Raw genomic sequence first — 20,398 nt, 5'->3', positions numbered from 1 at the left:
TTTTTTTTTTTTAACAGTAATTATGAACTGTCCAATAGTACAAAAATTGGAGCAGCTACAGACTATGAGGCCACAATGCAAATTCTGAAGTGACCTTCAGAGACTGGAGGAACAGCAGCTGGAATCAATTGAAGACAAGTTTGGTACCAGTAAATGAAGTTCTACAGCCAAGGACAGAAAACAGAAAATATGTCAGAAAGGAAGAATAATGATCAGCAAGCAACTATACTCGTTTAGTAAGCCAGTTTCACCAGGCTTCCAGTGACAAGTAACCACTCCAGCCACTGGAAAAAAAAAAAAAAGAAAGAAAAAAAAAAAGCACACAAAGAAAACTAGTAATAAAAATATCAGAAGAACATTAATAATAAGAAAACTAGTAATAGTTTTCAGAGCAAAGGAAGTACATTATAAAGTGTACTTACTGCCCCAGTTGCAAGCTTTAAAGGTTAGCCATGCTCAGTATTATGTAATGAGTGAAACATCTGCAGCCCTGGAAACATTCTTTGCTAGAGAACCCTTTCTGTAATTGGAAACTCTGTTGGAGCAAAGTCAAATATAGTAGCCTGAAACAAAAATAAAACAGTAAAGAAAAAGTCAAGAGACAATAGTCCAGCAGTTAAGTGCCATCTGGGAGCCCAAATCTCCTAGATTTTTTTTTTTTTTGTAGGATTTTTTGTACCTTTTTTTTTTTTTCTCTCCATGGTTTTTCTTCACTGTTTTTTGAGCAGGTAGGGCTGGGACAGTGTTTTGTGCGGAGAGGTCAAAAGGAGGGACAAAAAGATGTTCCATTTCAAATTCAGCTCAGAAGTTAACCAAGTAAACTAAAAAGTCTGATACTTGTTCTCTCTACTAAGAATTGAAAGTTATTAGAACCAACATAATTTTGCTAGAATCTCTAAAGACAGATTTGCCAGATCATACAATCATACTTTCATTTTGTTTCTGTTAGCTATTCATAATACAGAAAAGCACATGCTTCTTGAAAATCTCCTGATACCACAGGTCTAGAATACCCCTTTTGCTGATTTTGAGGAACTCTGTTTTACATCTTTTCGTCTTTGGGTGTACAAACACAGCAGCAGACAGACAGTCACTCTCTATAGATCCCTCCATTGACAACTTTATCACAAGAAGCCTAAGTCGCTTCATCTACAATTTCAGAACTCCACAGCCTATACCCACCCCACTAAACACATTCCCAGTTATTGAGAGGATGACTCCCATTTTTATCCAGCTTATGACAGCAGCATCAAAACACTTGGTTTCATGTCAGCATTTTCATTCTCTCCCTGCTGCTTTTGAAGCTTGGCAGGAGCTTATTAACACTTCAGAAAGACTGTCTTTTAATCCTCTTGCCAATTTCTCATTAAGAAACACTCTTTTGCCAAGATGGCTTTAAAAAAGTCCAAACCACATGGTTGATAGCAGTTTGAATATTCATGGCTTTTGTTTTATGCTTCACCAATAAGGAGCCTAGAGGATGAGCTTTTTGTTCTTTACCCAGCACCAGCCTTTATCAAACTCTTAATCTGCAGCAGTTTTGCAATGAGGGTTTGCCCTTCTGCAGCAAATGCTCCAAGACCTTGCCTATATACTATTTCTGCACCTCCATTGCAGCAACCACTTCACAGATCACTTGCAGTGAAATTACTACAAACACAAATCAAACATAAATGCCTTAAAGTGGGTGCCTTCAGCTTTCAGAACTGCTTTCTGCATTGTCAACTGTTTAAGAAAAACCTTCACGGACAAAGAACAAAGAAATGGGTAACAGCAACCTCAGAAATTGCATTAACGGTCAACAATTGCCCCCCATATTTCTTTCTCCAAAAACAGAAATTATTGCTGAAATTTACACTGACAAAGATAACCTTCATTCTCAGATAAGAATATTAACACTGTATATCCAATGTATATTTTCTTATTTCTTTTATGCTGAACTGTTCAGTTACTTGTGAGGCAACAAGAAATATACATACTTTTTTTTTTTTTTTTAAATCACAGAAGCTCATCAACAACACCAAGAAATCTTCTCCCCTCTTCTGAACTCCACAACATATTTTAAAAACCTTGCATTTCCATCTCTTGAAAGCCTTAGTTACCTACCCGTTTCCTGCTGTGCTTACTTACAGCCCTGAACATATATATGGGAGAACTAAATATCTGAATCCGTTAAAGCCTGAATGTACGTGAAATGAGATCATTATGTGTACTCCCAAAGAAAATATTTTTGAAAGATCATGTGTAATAAAGATACTACTTACAAAGACAAACACATCAATAAACATTTTTCTCAAGCAACAAAAAGCTATTGGAGAATAGGAAGACTGAGATTTTGTGATGAAACACTACCATTCACCAGCTGGCAAGTAAATGTGAAGGCTGACCCATATTTAGACATTCCTTATAATTATCATCTAACAACCAAAATATCTCTGCTGTGTTACTCAGCATTGGTGGAGTTCTCAGACAAAACATTTACTGTAAACTTGATTTTCTGGGAATAAATATACAGCCTTTAAATAGCAAAAGTGCTTAAGTATGTTCATTACAAAGAACATACCAGCTGAGCTAATAACACACAAAAAGCAGGGAAGAACCATTCGTGTTTAAAAGTTTCAGCCAATGTTGTTAACAGTGTCCAATATATCTAAAAATCTGAAGAACTATCCCTTTGGAGAAACCAAAGCTAATCTACGATAGGACTTTGAAAATATTCTGAAGGCAAAGATGAGTACTGAATCCATAGTGCAAAGGAAACACAATGCATAAATCAGTATGGATTTACTGTTTAAAACCATTGTGCTCTTCACATTATTGCTATTACCCTTTGTTACTATAAATGTCCATTTTTGTCAAAGTTTAACACATTCACTTCTGCATATATTAACATAAAATCATAGAATATGTTGGGTTGGAAGGGATCCGTAAGGATCATCGAGTCCAACTCCTTGATATGTATGTACATCAAGAAGAAGGGTGGGTACCTACTCCAATGTAAAATACTCTTAATAAATGTTTTTTATTTAGTTGCAAACAATTTAGTATAATGAAAATAAATATGCCCTCTTAAAAATAAAAACAAACCTGTTTTGTTTCCTGAACTCTTTAAAAAAGTCAGACAATATTTCCCACATGACTCTCATCAGCACAGCCCCATCCCTCCACCTACACCCAGCTGCTATGGTGTATGCACACATAGGATATCACCATTCAGAGTGGACTGGAATTCACAATTTCTCACTCCACAAAAACAAACAAACAAACTACATCAGCTATCACAACCTCTTCCCAAGTACACCATGTTGTAACATCTTCACTCTTCTCAATTGATAAAACTCCCCACTGCAGTGATTTTAATGCTTCCCTTTCTTTTGAGATTTTTTTCATTCCTTTGTCATTTCTTAACAGGGCTAGGGCAGCAACAACACTGAGTGCTGACAAAAAGAGCAGGGACACAAATAGAGTGCATCATCTGCAGTAACTTTGTACTTATCACTCCAACAATTCAAAAGCAGGCACTCTAACTCAGATGATCAACCCAGTCTTCGTCCCTTTGAGGAAAGTCAGCACACAAAACAGAGAGGTGACAAATCTTCAAGGACTAAAAAAAGCTGGGTAGGATAACTAAATGTTGACAGTAAACCTGAAAGAAACTTCTCTTCTGCAACTCAGAAGAGCTTTCTATTAGATTACATCCATTACCGCTGAACAAAATGCACTGCTGAATAACACCATAGTCTCTGCTTAAGAAAAAAAAGAGGAAAAAAAAAAAAAAGGTATCTATCTATAGTTGACAAATCACTAGAACATCACCTGCCAACTTTGCTGGAAGTATCGCAGGCCACATATCAAGCTTGGAAAGTATTTTACCTGCACTATAAATGCCACAACGCTATAAAAGAATTTTCATTTCTCTCAAGCAAGCACTTGAGTTAAACACAAGCTAAGGAGTTTTAAAAGGACACAACAGGCACTCAAGGCTCAAAGCACAATCTCTCTTCTCTGATTTGTGCATCACCAGTTAGTGCAGCTAGGGAAGTATTTTAAAGTTAGAGAACTTACCTTTAAGACCTTTTCCCTCTAACAGAATTGGTTCAGTCAAGAAGATTAAAGACCAATGGTTTTGAAGTTAACAGTGTATGCTGTGTACATGCACTATGAATCTCACAAAGAAGAAAGCAGAAAAACTATAAAATGACTACAAGCAGCATTTGTTCTGTTTTCTTTAAATTAAACTGAAATGTCATATTACTCACTTCATTCACGGTGAATGAGTCATCATAACCCAAAGGAATTTAAGGCCTTCACATATAATTATCTTACATGACCAAGTATACAACAAAAGTTAGAAGCACAAAGGCAATGACACATACATCAGACTTAGAAAATGACACGCACGAGGCACATACAGTGATTTTGAAAGGCAATCTTTCTCTTTGACCTACTCATTCCTGCACAACCTATTCCTTCATTTACTAAGCATTATGTAGGCCTGGGTTGTTTTTTTTTTTTTTTTTTTTTACATAGAGGAGTTGCAGTAGCTCAGCCAGAACTGAATAAAAAAAGCTATCTGCAAAGACACAAACATATTATGGTGTAAGCTTCAGTGTAGGTACAAAATCAAAACCAAATTTTTATTTGCAAAGTCTGTTTCTACTTAAGACTTGTGATTTTCTTATATCAGTGGGGTTTCAAGTTTTAGTTCATTAATATACCAAACATTAGTGATTTTCTTCCTCTACATTATCCAGGGAACAAAGCAAACAGTTTTACATAGTAAGAATTACTACTTCAAGCTTAAGACACAAAAGGAAAAACAGACAGAACAGCAAAAAAAAAAATCCTTAAAAACATGCATTCCCCAGTGCAGTGCATGATTTTAAGGTTGGAACACAGTCTAGTCTTTCACTGCTCAGTCTAACTGCAAGAACTCACTTCAGGGGTAAAGTTAACATTGTACAGGCGATATGCAGGCGATTGCTTTTTCTGGTTTTATCAGAACTTCAAGAAACCAATAATTTCCTTATTCAGGAAGATCTCCCTTGTTACGTCCTGCTTACACTTTGATATTCAGAACAGAAAAAAAAAAGAAAAAAAAAAAAGAAACCACAATGAGGCATACTGCACCAGTAACATCTTCCAGTATTCTATCCCGCACATTAACCAACCACATTTATACATCACAGTAGTTCAGGACTTAGAAAAATTCACAAGAAAGTGACTTTACTCTTCCTCCTCCTGCTAAATCCTAATTTTTATTTGTAGATATTTGTGGGAACTATTCAGAAAAAAAAATCTTGAGGTTTCAAATAGCTTTGCTAGGTTCCTACCTACAAGAACTGCAAAGAGGAGCTTCAAAGGCTAATACAGTGCAGCTACAGTGAGGCTTTTACTGGGAATTGCTCCCTATAAAGCTAAAACTAACTTCTGTAAATATTCTTCTTTACATCCTTACATCCTCAGTGGTTTCAGAAGCTTAACAGCTACAAGACATATATGTTTTACAACCGTTGAACATTTTTCAGGCTATCCATATCCTTGAAGGGATTTCCTTTGGCAAACACATGGCATACTTTTAATGATTTATGGAATCCTGCAAAAGACATTGTCTATGTTTTCAGATTAAAAACAAACAAACAAACAATCACAACTCAACAAATAAAAAACATCAGCACAGTAAAGTTCACGTTATCTTCAAGCAGAACAATTTTCTGCTACGTAGATTTAGATAGCCAACATATTCTCATTAGGGTCATTCACTACTTAAAGCATTAGCAGAAGGACTCAAAGTGCAGAGAAAACAGTGAAAGTAGTGGTCTAAGTTATGCCCTAGTCTAGGCAAGCTGTTGCTATTACTTCCAAGGATAGCTGGTTGATCAAACAGTGAAAAACTGGACACACCTGTTTCCAGATTTTGCAATAGTCTCACGCAATGATTAAAAGTAACTGACCGAGTAACTTGTTGCTGTGACTCAGCAGATTGCTTTATGTTTCCTTTCTATAACTTTCTCTGACACAGATACCTCTAGAAGTTTCAAGACTTAGATATCCAGCCATACTTCACCTTGATTTCTTGCTTTTCCTGAAATTAAGTGCTTTAACTTCTTCATTCTGTGCTTCCAGCTAACTGCTCTCAAGTTGTAGTTCTCTTTCTCCCATTTTCAACCACATGTTCGTGTCCTCTTAACGCAGTAAGACGCAGTGTATGCATTACAGAGATGAGGCAAGAGGATATCTTACTTGAAGACTTCTACCTATATCAGGTTTCTTATCTTGGTAAGAGTCCAGTTTCTTTCCCAAGGAATAACAAAGAAGGTTAGAGCCATGCTATGTGACACCAAGAATAGCATCACTAGGTTGCCCTAGAGGGGTAAAAAGAAAAGTTTTGCTTTCACCAGTAACACAATGCCTCAACACAAAAGACTTGCAAAGGGGAAGAGGAGCACTAAAGAATGCATCAGTGGCTGGACTTCAGCTCAAGCATTACTGATCAAAGTCTGTAATTAATTAGAAAGACAAAAGCTATCACTGAAATGGGCAGGTTCAGGGGAAAGCAAAAACATGAAGTTCTTTGCCTCTCTACTGAAAAACTGTGAAGTTTTGTGGAAGAGTTGCAATTCGTTCAGAACTAGAAAACACTTTCATTTCAAGAGGAAGAAAGCTTCAGCTACCTTGGAGACTCGTAATTGTAAACTCAGCTTTTGCTGCCAGAGCTGAACAGCTTAATTTGCAAGTCAATTCCTGATTTACACTATTTTTTAACATCTTTTAAACAGAAAAAAAAAAAAAAAAAAAACCCACCCCCCCCCCCAAAAAAAAAAACAAACAAACAAACAAACAAAAGGGTCTTGGTTGATGCTTTAAATGCATCAACTCTCTTCAGAATTCTTTTAGAGTAAAGAAAAGGAGCTGTAACAGTACAAAATGACGATGAAAAGAATGAGGCAGCACTGCCTCATTATATTTAACTGAACCAAAATAAATGACACATTTAATGACATACAAGCCAACTTTGGACATGAAAATGTAGGTATATTTTTACTTTCTCTGTATCAACAATCCTGCAATCCTCAGTTTGCCACTATTAAAAAAGTGAAAACTAAGTCACATGGATAAACAAATAACATCACTACAATATTTACTATCCTGAAAACTGTTTTCAGGTTTCCTGCATGCCAAAGAGTAAACACCAGGACCCCAGATATACACTTAAGAATCTGTAAGCAAAAACAAAGAAATACAGTGAGACTGTATTAACTAAGACCCAGCCTTCTGCTCCATTTCACTTTGGAATAGTATAGCCCAGTATAAATATACTCCTAAAACTTTAAAATAAGTAAGTTTACATGCATACTTTTTATGACAGATGCTGTCAAAGGAGTTGCTGGAAACAGACACATTTCACCAGAAACTATTTTGTAGTCCAAAAACAGTCCTGAACTAACCTGCTAAGGTTCTAACAACAGAGGCCAACGTAGCTTCACAATTTTCCAGAAACAAATCACTATCATTATCATTATATGAACCGAGTATTTCCAACACTGCTTTATCCCGTAAGAAAGAAGCAGCACTGCATTTCTGTATAACCAAAGACAATGCCTTTGATTATCAGAGTTTGTGACAGGGATGATTTTTGTAGCAAGACAGAAGCTAAGAAGTAGATGAAAGTGCAAAGGCTTCAGTTTACTGTCTCATAGAAACACTGTTTGAGAAAAGCAGGTCACATGCTGCAATGCAGCAAAGTGATACTTGTTTAACAAATGTGAAGAAGCAGTAATGGCCCTAGCAATTCACATGGGAGGTAACTTAATAAACATTGACTATGAACCCCATAAAATATTTCAGAGTTTGTCCACACCAAGACCTTCAGTATCTCAAACACGATTCAGGAAGAAGGCATACGGAAGGTAGACAATCCCTGCTTTGGGATAACAGGCCACTCCATGAAAAAAAAAAAAAAAAAAAAAAAAAAGGTTTCATGAGACAGATCTCTATAGCTCAGGTTACCTTTAAACAAAAAGATGCCAGATTAGAGGTTACTTTATGCTCCTTTTTTTTTTTTTTTTTTTTTTTTTTTTTTTTAATAACACAGAAGACTGTGTCAGAAAAGGAGGCACTGCTACATGAAAACAGTATACACACTACTGAACATATCAGACAGTCTTTACCCATACTGCTCTATGCTTGTAGCTGCCACTGCTTGTATCTTGTACCTCAACGAGAGGTAATTTTTAAATAACAGTCAAAAGACTCCCTTACCTTCCTCTTGCATCTTTGGCAATAGATGGTTCCTTCATCACTTTACTGAGTGATGACTTTATTCCTTCTGTATGTGTAAGCAAATTCAGATGTGTCCTCAAAGCTAACTCTGGAACTTATTTGTCCTACAGCACGCAGAGATTGAACTCCAAACAGGATTATCTACTGGTCAAAGACACACCTAAGAAAGAACTGTGTTCGTAAAGATTCCATTCCAAAAAACTATATTTCAACAACATTGGCACTGCTACCTCAAGTGAGAATTCATACGTGATGAGTCACAGGGATGCTATCCAGGTCATTATTTGGATATCTTAGTTTTGCCCCATCTGGATGGTAGTGCAGCTGTAGTGGACATCTTCATTAATAAGAGATTCCAAGAATTAATCAGAAAAAAAATTTCACACACAATCTTTGATGATTCAAACACTCAAACAAAAGTACTAGCACACAAGATTTAGTTCATGAAGATCTCATTTCAATTCCATCAGGCTACATAGAGCCAGACCTTAATCAAAAAATGAACAATCAAATGTAACATTACCCTTATTCATACATGTTTAAGAAAACATCCACCTTAATGCACTAATATTAAAAAAAAAAACCAACAATTTTTTGTTATTTTATACAGCTATAATTATAATGCATGTTGCTAACCATTTTAACATGGAAATTTAGGTCAGAAATATTTAAATTTCTGGTTTCTACTGAAATATTCCCCTTGCACAATTCAAGGCAGAATGCGTTAGCATTTCAGTTTCACCAGAATGGTAATAAGCAGCCAGCCAATTATTAAAGAAATTCTTTAAAAAACTTATAATCATCACATGTAATAAAAGTACTCAAGCTATCTAACAGGTTTTTTCTGTTGTTGTTGGTTGACTGGTTATTTAGAGGTGCTCTTAGAGCCAAGCATTTGAAATACATACATTGGTCTGGACAGTCAATTAAGTTTGGGCATGGCAGGCCTTCACAGAAAAGTCAAAATAACTTTCATTTTCTAAATAGGTGTGAAGTAATTTGCATTTCAGCATTTTTCTCCCCACTAAAACACAGAGAATGTTTACTCCCTTAACTTCTAGTATACCTTAAAAAGAGTGATGCAAAAACTTCTACTAACCTTGTGTTCATTAAACACCAAAGAAAACAAACAAACACTAACAAAAGCAACTAAAAGGAAATGATTTTCTTTCTACCAGCTTATGTAGGCTCGAGTTTAGCTTGTTCTAAACTGTCTCAATGAGCCAAGAAAACGGTATAAAAACGAGAAAGTACCAGTTCCCCAGAAGTTAACGCAGGTTAGGGAAAAAAGAAAGCAAATCAAACACCCTGTTTGTTTACTATCTAAGTCCTCACGTCTAAAAGTTTAGCCACAGGCATTAAGTTTGAAATCAGCCCAACAGTCTGTGTTTGGAATGCACTTGATCATAGCAGAGACAAAAAAGTGGATTACGATCTCTGCAAGTGAAGAATTTAATACAGTTTCGTTCAACTTACGGATCTTTTCTGCAATCGCTGCATTGACAATATATTAACTTACACTTACGGATGTTTAGGAAGATAGCATTACGTCAGCTTACATGGCACTTAGAAAGCCATACAGCTTGTGGAGATAATTTTCCCATGTTGATCTATGAGGGCACGAATGCGTCAGCAAACCCTGGCGCTGCACAGATAATCTAGCCTCGATGCAAGGACACACCAGATACCCCCAGACAATGGCAGAGTGTGATTAATAGTCACGACTCCAAGTTTTTTTTTGTTGTTGTTGTTCCTTAAACCTGCAGAACCAAACGGAGCTAGTTTCGACGCTGATACGATCAGCTCCCCAAACACCGCGTGGCTGTTAGCAACCTTTACCACCGGGCAGCACGGAGGGGGGACGCCGATACCCCACCACCCCCCCGCCGGCGGGGGTTAAGCTCACGGACGTGGGGCCCAAGGGAGGAGCTGGCACATGGAAGGGCTGAGAGGAAGGAAGGAGGGAAGGAGGACGGAGCAGCCCGCGGCCCGCTCACCTGCGGGGCACCTGCGCCCGCCCTCCCGCGCTCCGGAGCCGCCCGCTTCTGGTGGGGCACGGAGCGCGCGGGACGGCGGGGGCCAAAGCCGCCTCCGGGGACAGCTGGCGCGAGGGAACGCGAAACCAGTCGCGAGCACTTTAAAAGGAAAAATAAAATGGAAAGCTCAGAAAACGCCCCCGCCCTCCCCGCCCCGCTCGGTGTCACGGCTCGCCCCGGCGACGAGGAGAAACGGGACCCTTTTCCCGGGCGCCGAGGGGACGCCTCGTACCCCTGTGCCCCCTCGGCGAGTAGAAAGCTTTCCTCCCGAGCTCTGAGAAAAGCGAGGGGAAGGGCCTGGCGGATGGGGTGCTCCCGCCAGCTTCCTGCCACGGACGGAGGGATGAGGCGCCGGGTCCCCCCTCCGCGCCTGTCAGCCTCTGCCTGCCCGCCTACGGCCGCTCACCTGCCGCCTGCCCTCCAGCCGCCAAGCCACCGACGCCCTCCCCCGCGCCAACGGTCGCGGCGCTCCCGGCCCGCAGCTTTTCCCCGCTCCTGCCGCCGCCTCAAGAGCAGCCGGAGCCGCCGCCGCTCCTGTTTGGGAAGGAAACGGCCACCATGTTACTTTCTCCCCCGCAAACGCCTACAGGCGGGTCCAGGCCCGCCCCGAAAAGAGGCGGCGTTGGCCGGGGCAAGGGGAGCGGCTGCTGCGGACAGGGGGCGCCCGAGGGCGGCGGCGGGGCGGGATCAGCCGGCGCTCGGAGCGCGCGGAGAGGCCGCGCCTCGCGTGGGGCCGAGGCGGGAGGGGCGCGCGGCGCCGGGCAGTCGCGTCGGGCTGCGGGGGTTCAAGCGGGCGTGCCTCTTTGAGCTGGCGTGGGTCTGTGTCCCGGCCAGGTCTCCTCTGCGGGGTTTGTTGGTACCCGAGCTTGGTGGGTCATTTTAGCTGCCTGTCTAGACAAGAGTATTTGCTTCGTAGGTGGTGCTTCTTACCCAAATATTTCTGTGAGGGAGGAAGACGTAGGGCTGTACTTGTTTAGAGGGGTATTTGTCAGGAGGTTGGAAGTTCGTGTTGCAGAGTGTTCTTAGAAAGCCCATTCAGTTCCTGCTCCCCTGCCTTAGGCTGAGCTGTCTCCTACCAGATCAGGCTGCCCAGGACCCCATCCGGCCTCATCTGAAGCACTGCCACGAATAGACACCCAAACATCTGTGGACAGATGTTTCAGTGCCTCTTAGCGATGAACATCCCCCTGACATCTAATCTAAATCTCCCATCCTTTAGCTTAAAACCATCTCCCTTTGTCCTATCCCTATCTTGTCCCTCTGTAGCTGATCTCCTGCCCCAGAGCGAGCAGAACAGCACTTTGCAATCCCTCCCTCAAAAGACTGAATGGTATTTTTTGATAGAGTGACTGACACATGAATTTGCCTCACCAGTTAGGTGGGTTGTGCTGTATCTCCTTGGCCAGGGGTGCAGAAGTGGTTGCGCTCCCTGTTTAGGCAGATGCCTCACCCCACTGTAGCATGCTGTCATGGAAGCTTTCTGGACAAGATAAATCAGAATTGCCCTGCCTTAAGTAACAAGCCATGGGCTGTATCATATGTAAAATATGAAAGGCGGAGCTATTTTTTTTTTTTTACTCCAGACCATAGCTGTGATGGAAGTTTTAGGGCCACATTTAAGGCTAATATGTAGCCCACTAACTGTTCTTAAAAATGCAGAGTAAAGGTTTCTGGTTACATCCAGCATACAGGAGGATAAATCATATGAGCTACAAGGCAATGACTGTTTCAATAACTTCTCTCAGTTGAATATTTATGAAAATTTTTAGGCTGTGCTCTGGAAGATTATGATTTTACAAGACTTTAAATACTTATATGGCAAAATATCTGAGCAGACCTTGCATTCATAAAGAGGCTAGGGCTTGGCACTGTCACCTGTAGTGGTATTTGCCATCAGATACTAAAAATGAAAGAAAATACACAAACTAGAGCAGTGTCGCTTGAAAATCAGTGCAGAATCATAGAATCACTAAGGTTGGAAAAGACCTCTAAGATGTCCAAGCATCAGCCCGTTACCACCATGCCCACTAAAGTAGCCACTCTGTACCACATCTGCACATTTCTTAAACTCCTCCAGGCATTCAATCTGTTCCAATACCTTATCACTCTTCCTGAGAATAAGTTTTTCCTAATATTCAACCTGAACCTCCCCTGGTGCAACTTAAGTCCATTACCTCCAGTCCAATCACTGTTACCTGGGAGAAGAGGCTGACTCTCACCTCTCCGCAACCTCTTTCCAGGGAGCTGTAGAGAGGGGTAAGGCCCACAATGAGCCTTCTCTCTCTTGACTAAACGATCCCAGTTCCCTCAGCTGTTCCACATAAGATTTGTGCTCCAGATCCTTCACAGCTTTGTTACCCTTCTCTGGACCTCGTTGTCTTTCTTGTAGTGAAGTACTCAAAGTGTGGCTTCACCAGTACTGAGTAGAGGGGGACAGTCACCTTACTACTCCTGCTGGCTATACTATTTCTATTACAAGCCAGGATGCCATTGCTCACGAGCCAGATATACTGGAAATGTATGTTGACTACTTTCTGTTAGAACATTTTTCTAGCTTTAGCAGACTTTTATTCTAATATTTCAAACATTACAATTATATTAAAATTATGTCAAGTGAAAAAGTACTAGAGTTTAAAAATATTCCTTTTATTTTACTAGTTAAGGTCACATTTTTTAATTAAAGGCTAAGCCTTGCTCACTAACTATTATTTTGCAACATTGCAGAACCAAATTTGCTGCAAAATCTTCTGACCCTGTGGAAGATGAGGATGCAGTACTGCAAGAATTGTTCATCTGTACAGAGATATTTCAGTCTACCAGTATAAACAAGGAGTAGCATTCCTAGTCAGAGAATACAGAGAAATAGACACTGGCTACAGTACACAGCTCACACTGACAAGTTCCTGTGAGGACCTGTTCACTTTTAATAAGTGCATTACTGTTGGAGACTTTGTGAGAATTACTAGAGACGTGCCTTAAAAGGGCTTCCTCGTCTCTTCTAGCCATATGTTTACATGGTCTCATACTAGTTTTGACAGTCACCAGAACTTGCACTAAGCCCATTCAATTTACTAACACAATAGGAAACTCAACACATTTTGCTAGTTTAGTCCTCAGTCAGCCACTGAGTAGCAGAACTGGCATGGAAAATGAGATGACCATACTTTTCACAGCAATGAGCCACTGTGTTGCTCAAGTCATTGTTAAATTCCACCTACCCAACTGAGAGAACAAGGTCAAGACAGAGGCAGCTAATTTATGTTCTTTTATGCCTTGCTGGTCCAGAGAATTAAGCTCTGATCCTTACAATTAGAAGAATACTTTTTTTTTTTTTTTTTTTTTTTTTTTTTTTCCCTTGAAAAGATTTCTTGATTAATCTTTATTTGTCTTTAGCAGGAACACTTAATCAAAGAAGCAATATATTCAGTAGCATGCATATGCCAGACAGCTGCTGACTTATACTGAAAGTCTGTGTTTTAATAATCTTAACGTTATAGCAAATGATTCAATGATTCCAAGTATCACAAAATTTCGTGTTCAAGGTAGGTTTAGATAATTTGCAAGCAATTTCAGTGAAATTACTTTGCCACATCTACAACTCCGGAAAGCCCTGATCTTTTAGCCCTATTGTAGAAAGTGATTTGTTTACTCTTGCTGCCTCTGACATGCATAGACAAGGGTCTATGCATGTTTTTCAGGCTGAGCCTATGATAACCTTACTTGGAGTCCTTCAATTTGGAAATTCTCTTTACAGATTCCTGACTAAGCACTTGATTATTTCCTAATTTCATACATGTTGGAAGTTTTCATTCCTTAATCCAGTTCTTTACAGTCATATGAATTATGGGCACGACCTTGAAGACCACGTGACCTCTGGCCTTTGGAACTGCTGTATGGAGTGAAACTTTTGTCCAGAAAGTGGAAAATGGAAATGAAACAAATGTCCTAAGCAATTGCGCTAGCCGAGATCAGTTCAAAAAATGCTTGAAACAATGATGTCAGTGTAATATGTGGAAAATCCTTCTCACTGTTTACTTTCAAATAGCTGTGTATGACAGAAGGCTCTGAGACTTAAGCGTTTGATCTTATTGTGAGGCTCGTTATGACTTCACAGTGTATTACTTGGATTTATGATAGAATGGAACTGAAGATTCACTTGCTCTTCCTGGCTTTCTTCATTTAATCAGTGACATACAGAAACTTAAGTTATTGTTGGACATTGCTCCAGCTTAAAATCTATACCTGATTCACTGCAATTAGAAGTGTAACTTTAGTTGACGACTCTATTCCAGCAATTTCATCAATCCATGTATGAAATTGTCAGAATTTCACTAGCTGTTATTGTGTTGCAGTATCAAATACCTAGTCAGACAGGATTGCCTTGCTAGAAGGCAATAAATACCAGCCAGGGAGCAGAGACACTCCTTTCTTGACACAGTCTTTAAATAACTAACAGACGCTGCTTAAAATACTGGCTTAAACTGAGGAATACCTTAAAATCATTCACCTAAGTTATCAGTTTATCTTCTCTCCATGAAGTGTGGCAGGATTTGTTAAGATTTTTTATCTTCCTTTCTCTTTTTTTACTTTTTAACTCTTATATTCTTTTTCCCACTACAAAGTTTCAGGTACTGTTTCTCTGCATACTGCATAGAAAATAATGGGCCTTACACTTGCTTTCAAAGTACATATTGTTCCATTTGCTATTATTTCCTACATGAGCCCTCAGCAGCAGGAAAATACAGGTTACTCCTACTAAGAAGTATGGAGTGCACTACCTTTTGGTTTTGTTGACCTGAAACAAAAAGTTTTAATAAGCAGAAGATTTTTCTATTATCTCTTCTAGGAATCTCCATTTCTGGTCTTCACTGTTGACTTTTTCTCTTTTTTTCTCCCCCCCTTTTTTTTGTGCATTCATGAATTAGTTGTTACACAATTGTTACTTCACTCTTCTCAACTGAATGTTGCATACCCTGCTGCATGCTGATCCTGACCATTCAGCCTGAGAGAGTGAAAATATCCAAATGATAGTGGTTTTTTAGGTACGCTTAGATTTGTGACTTATATGACTCTTAATCTGTCTGTAATTGCTCACTTAATTTATTGTATGTTAGTGGGAATACTTGAACACAATTTTTGTTTTAAATTATGGTTAATTTATGCTGATTCTCTGTGTCTTATGCCTAGCTAGTCTCACTTATGACCTCTAAGTACTTGCCTAAGTCTTATTGTTCATGTTGAGTAATATGACCTCATTTATAATTTATTTTTCAAGAAAATTAATTTACTTGAATCATTTCTGTAGGCTCTGATAAATCTCATGATCTAAAGTCTCCACTGTTTTTGTCAGAATAGACATCAGGGATACCTATCTTTGTCCCATTTGGACTTCTGTCGTAAAATGGGGACAACAAAGAACATTGAACTAGAGGATAATGAACTTGGTTCAGGTTCTGTTACACTTGTAATCACTTTATATAACGTGAAGTACAGCTACAGAAAGTAATAATCAAGGTAAGGAGAATGTTCTATCAATTCATGTTAAAGAGAAGATGATGACAGTGTGTGGAAGAAAGGGTTCTCAGTTCTTGGGGATTATTGTTTCGTCAAGATTGTTGGCAATTAATACTGAAAAGAGCAGTGTTAGATAAGATAGGTACATAGCTTAGTTTAGAGATGTAATAATTTCAGGCAATTATACAGAAAATGCCTTCAGGAGGTGTCTTATGGATGGACTGAGTGGCCTTGCACATCAGTAAGTACCACAACAGTACCTGAAATTTGTCACATGGTCTGGGTTGTCTTGACTAGAATAAATAAGTACCTTCACAGAGAGTATTCAGGGCTTTTCATTTAACGAGACATAAGAAGTAATATCTTGAACATAATGGCATTCAAATTCAGCAGAGAAATATTACACACTTTCTCACTGTATAATAATGAACAATGGAACCAACTGAAAATGTAGATATTTCATTTATGGATAGTTTTCTGGAAAGTGTTGTTTACTTCTGTAGACTAAAAAAAGTGATATGAGTTCATGATTTTTCTTGGCTTTTACATCTATCATTAGCTCCCAACATTCAACTTGTTTATTTTGAAATAGAGCCTGCATAACTAGCCTTTTGTTATTCTGGTGAGGACTGATTGGAATTCAATAACACAGAGCAAAAATTCTTGTGTTATTTTATTTATCCTTAAAAGAAAGATAAAAGATATGTGTAGAAGGCTTTGTAAACATTAATAGTGTGTTTCTTGTTAAGACTCCTGGAATACTGGTGGCATGCTCCCACAAAACCGAACAAAACAGAAAATGAAATGAGGGGAAGTATGCAAAAACATTAGCATTATGTTATGTGTTGTGGCTTAACACCGATGGGCAGCTAAGCACCACGCAGGACCTCTCTCACTTCCCTTTCTTAAAAAGGAAAGAAGGAGAAAAATAGCAAGGAAAAGTTCATGGATTGAGATTCAGACAAGGAGATCCCCCACCAATTACAATGTGGACAAAACAGACTCAGCATAGAGAAGATTAGTGAAATTTCCTGCCGATTAGTTAAAAACAAGAGCAGTGATTACTGAAAGCAAACTAAAATCACCATCCTATTCATCTTTTCTATCTCCTGCCCTCAAGAGACTGTAGGAGACAGGGATGCAGTCAGTTCACAGTGCTTCATCACTGCCACTTTTCATCCTCACTTTTCAGTGCTCTTTTGTGGGGTCTTTCCCATACTTCTCTAATAGGTCTAGTGTGAGCTTAACAGAGGCTGCTGTTTCTCTCACAGTTCTCACTCTCCCAGCTGCTGTTGCAAGGCAGTCTTTCCATTTCTTCAATGTGCTCTTCCAGTGGCACACTCAGTATTGCTCATCACTTAGATCTGGCAATTGGCAGATCCCTTTTGGAGCAGCTGTAACTGATGCTTACCTGACAAGGGTCAGCTTTTGTGGTCTTCCCACAGTGGCCAACCATACAGTCCCTCTGCTACCAAAATCTTCTCGCATAAACTCTATCCCTGCTGTTTTCATTCAAGAATTAGAGGAGCAGTAGTTGTTACACTAAAAACATACAAAATGCTATTTGAGAAGGGAGTGTGGAAATGGTTGGGAACTGGAACTGTTGTTAGGGTTGTTTTTTGTGAATCCAGGTTTCTGGAAAATGGCATTGCATTGGTAACTCCTTGCTAGGAGTGGGATATTTTCTCCCTGAGAGTTAATCACAGACCTCTGCTGCTTTACAGTATCTTTCTCTCAGCTACAGTATTTCTCCCTAGCCAAATCTTCCCTGCTGTAACTTCTTATCTAACCTCAGCTTCCCACTTAAGGAGGAATATCTTAAGCATCTGCAAGGATACTTAAGAGGGAGAAAGCTTCCTATTAAGCTGTTCTCATGCTGGGATGTTTGGCCACATGCTAATAGAGACTGGATTTAGTATGTCTGCAGAGACAAATGTCTTACTGCAGTCTGAGACCCATTAAATCAGGCTGTGATTGCACAAATACTTCAAGCCAAAGGAGGAGGCCTCCATCATATCCCAGTTCCTGGTTCACAGTTTTCATTTTAGCTTCTTTATGCTGGCAAAAGAGACACACCTGTGCAGTGAATAAATCCAAGCAACTAACCTATGATAAAAGAGAGAGCAAATTTAGTTTTCTTTTGCCTTTGCAAGTGCTTTTGCTAGCAAAATAAAAGAATCAGCATGGGCAGAAGCATTCTTTTCCCAAATTAGCCAGTCAGCTTAAATTGTCCTTCAAAAAGTGCCACTTGAAAAGCAGTGGCATACTCACAGTTGATCTAGTTGTACTGAGGAGGCAGATAAGCACTGTTTGAGGTGTGGGCCATCAGATAGATCTGCATCATTCACGCTATTCAGGTTTCTATTGGGGAAAAAAAAAAAAAAAAAAAAAAAATCCTTACCTTTAGAGTAAATTGTATAAGTGGACTTAGAAATTTTGATCTGGAAGCATCCACCTGAGACCTCTCCCTCAAAGGCAGAAACAGCCAGTCAGTGAGAATAATGGAGTTTGGTCCCAAGGTCCAGAGAATATGTAAATACATCAAGTGGGTGTGTTTGTGGTTTTATTTTCCTCTAACGGATCCTTTCCAATTTACCAGGGTTCTTTAGGGGGAAAAGAGTGGGAGGTCAGATCTGAAAGGCTGAGTGTATAGGCAGGTTTGTATGTAGACATAAAATGTTTGCTCTTACTGAAGAGTGTTCAAGTGCAGAAGTGATTCTCTTTTAGAGCCCCACTGGTAAGCAGCTAGTTGAATGCTAACTAGACACTTGTTTTTCACAGGTTTTCACAAGCTCTACAGGTTTTGTATTCATCTGCACACAAAAGACTGCAGCTTTCCCAGAGACTTGTCTGCTCAGTTTTTTATACCTCTTGCTTGTAACATATTTCTGGCATCAGATGAGTGAGGAATGAGGTAGGATATCACCCTACCCAAGGTTTATGTCACTGGCTCACGGGTGATTCATCCTTTCATCTTTCCGAAGTAAATAAACAGAGTTCTCTGCGATTTACCATGGGTGGTGGTTCCAGTCATGACCTTAAAAGTTTGTGTTCTTTCTACTCATATATTTCTTTTCTTTTTTTTCTCTTTTAGAAGAGTAATTTTTTGTTGTGCTTTTTTTTTTTTTTTTTTTTTTCCCCCTAAATCTTTGTTAGTTTTCAACTTCTCCCTCAATTTTGTTACCTATCTTATGGCCAACAGGCATCCTAATTACATTATAATTTTGTTGTTATTTGGTGGTGAAATATGCATACATGCTCCATGTGTATGTTATTCATGCATATGTTTTCAGGAAACACCAAAAATTTGGTAGGTGAAGCATGTCCCAAAAGCACCAAAAATACACACAGCCACTGTATTTCCAGTTCTTCCTTACTGCTTCTAAAATAGCTTGGATAAAGAGAGTAGAGGTGCTTAACACTTATCTCTGGTGATTGCAAAAGGACTTGGAATGGCAAGCAGCTGCATTGGGGGGGGGGGGGGGGGGGGGGGGTCAGATTGGGGGTTAAGAAAAGATTTTTCCCCAGAGAGTGGTCAGGCACTGAAATGGGCTCTCCATCGCAGTGGTCACAGCACTGAGCTGCTGGAGTTAAAGAATATAGAATAACTTTCAGAATATAGTTTGAATTTTGGGTTGATCTATGTGGAGCCAGGAGCTGGACTCAATGATCATTGTGTTTCCTTTCCAACTCAGGATATTACATGAATCCCAAAACCTCTATATGCTAATTATAGTATTGTATAGATAATATTCTAACATCTGCAGAGATATCAAGATGAAAACACAACAAACTGCTTTAAGTGTTCGTTATCACTGAGTAACCAGAAAACTTTGGAGTGAGGTACAGAAGAATGTCTGCTATAATATTGTTTTCAGACTTAACTGTCATGTGGGTTTATGCATGACACATTGCAACCCCCTGCTAAGACTTTGTTTCAATCTGAGATAATCTAAACACATACAAACAACAGATTTTCCTTCAATTATCCAACAGCAAACGTTGTCTTACAAATAAAATAGGTAAGAGCAAGAAGAAATATGTGGTTAGCACTGAGTAAAATACATTGACCTGAATTAGTCCAGAAATGACTTATGTTTCTGTAGTAAGGTAGATAAACTTGCTTGTATGTTGCCTAAACACAACAGGCTCAAAGTAATTACATTTATATTTAACAGAAAACACAGACTGTTGTCATATGCTCTACAGCAGTCTGTAGAAGTGTAACTTCTGAGGTATTTATTGCAGTACTCTGATACATATTTTTTTAATGTACCTATGATAAAAGCTCAAACTTTATATGTATTCTAGTATTCTTTGACATATCCACTACTTGTGCACTCATTTTTTGTTATGTTCATTATGTTTAAAATGACTGAATGAGTGATTATTATTTCATTAAGATCTTTAGAGATACAGAATCAAACAATATTTATATATCAGCAGAAGTTTTACTTTAGTGTTTTATGTTATAAGCCTATATGGACTGTGTAATACAAACACAGTGATTTAAATGAATTTCAGAACAGCTCTGTAGTGTAGCATGAAGTCTAAATTGACTTAAT

The 20,398-nt window shown here is 39.2% G+C and overlaps 1 protein-coding gene across 3 annotated transcripts in view; it reads right to left on the bottom strand.

Moving 5' to 3' along the window:
- DENND4C (DENN domain containing 4C) overlaps window positions 1–10,869 on the bottom strand; it is an 80,156-nt gene extending 69,287 nt beyond the window's left edge. For 2 of the 3 annotated variants that reach the window (XM_042877358.1, XM_042877360.1), the window contains exon 1: window positions 10,726–10,869. The gene's annotated coding sequence lies outside the window, so the exon portion shown is untranslated. Of the gene's footprint in view, window positions 1–422; window positions 451–10,725 lie in introns of those variants that run through there. The other variant, XM_042877359.1, reaches the window with a different exon arrangement.
- Between the last annotated feature and the right edge of the window lie 9,529 nt (window positions 10,870–20,398).

This window comes from Lagopus leucura, unplaced genomic scaffold (assembly GCF_019238085.1).
Source record: "Lagopus leucura isolate 7727_CA_CO unplaced genomic scaffold, USGS_WTPT01 Super-Scaffold_100018, whole genome shotgun sequence".
NCBI lineage: Eukaryota > Metazoa > Chordata > Aves > Galliformes > Phasianidae > Lagopus > Lagopus leucura.
Note: the sequence above shows the minus strand (reverse complement) of the source record. Positions and strands in the feature narration are given on the sequence as shown.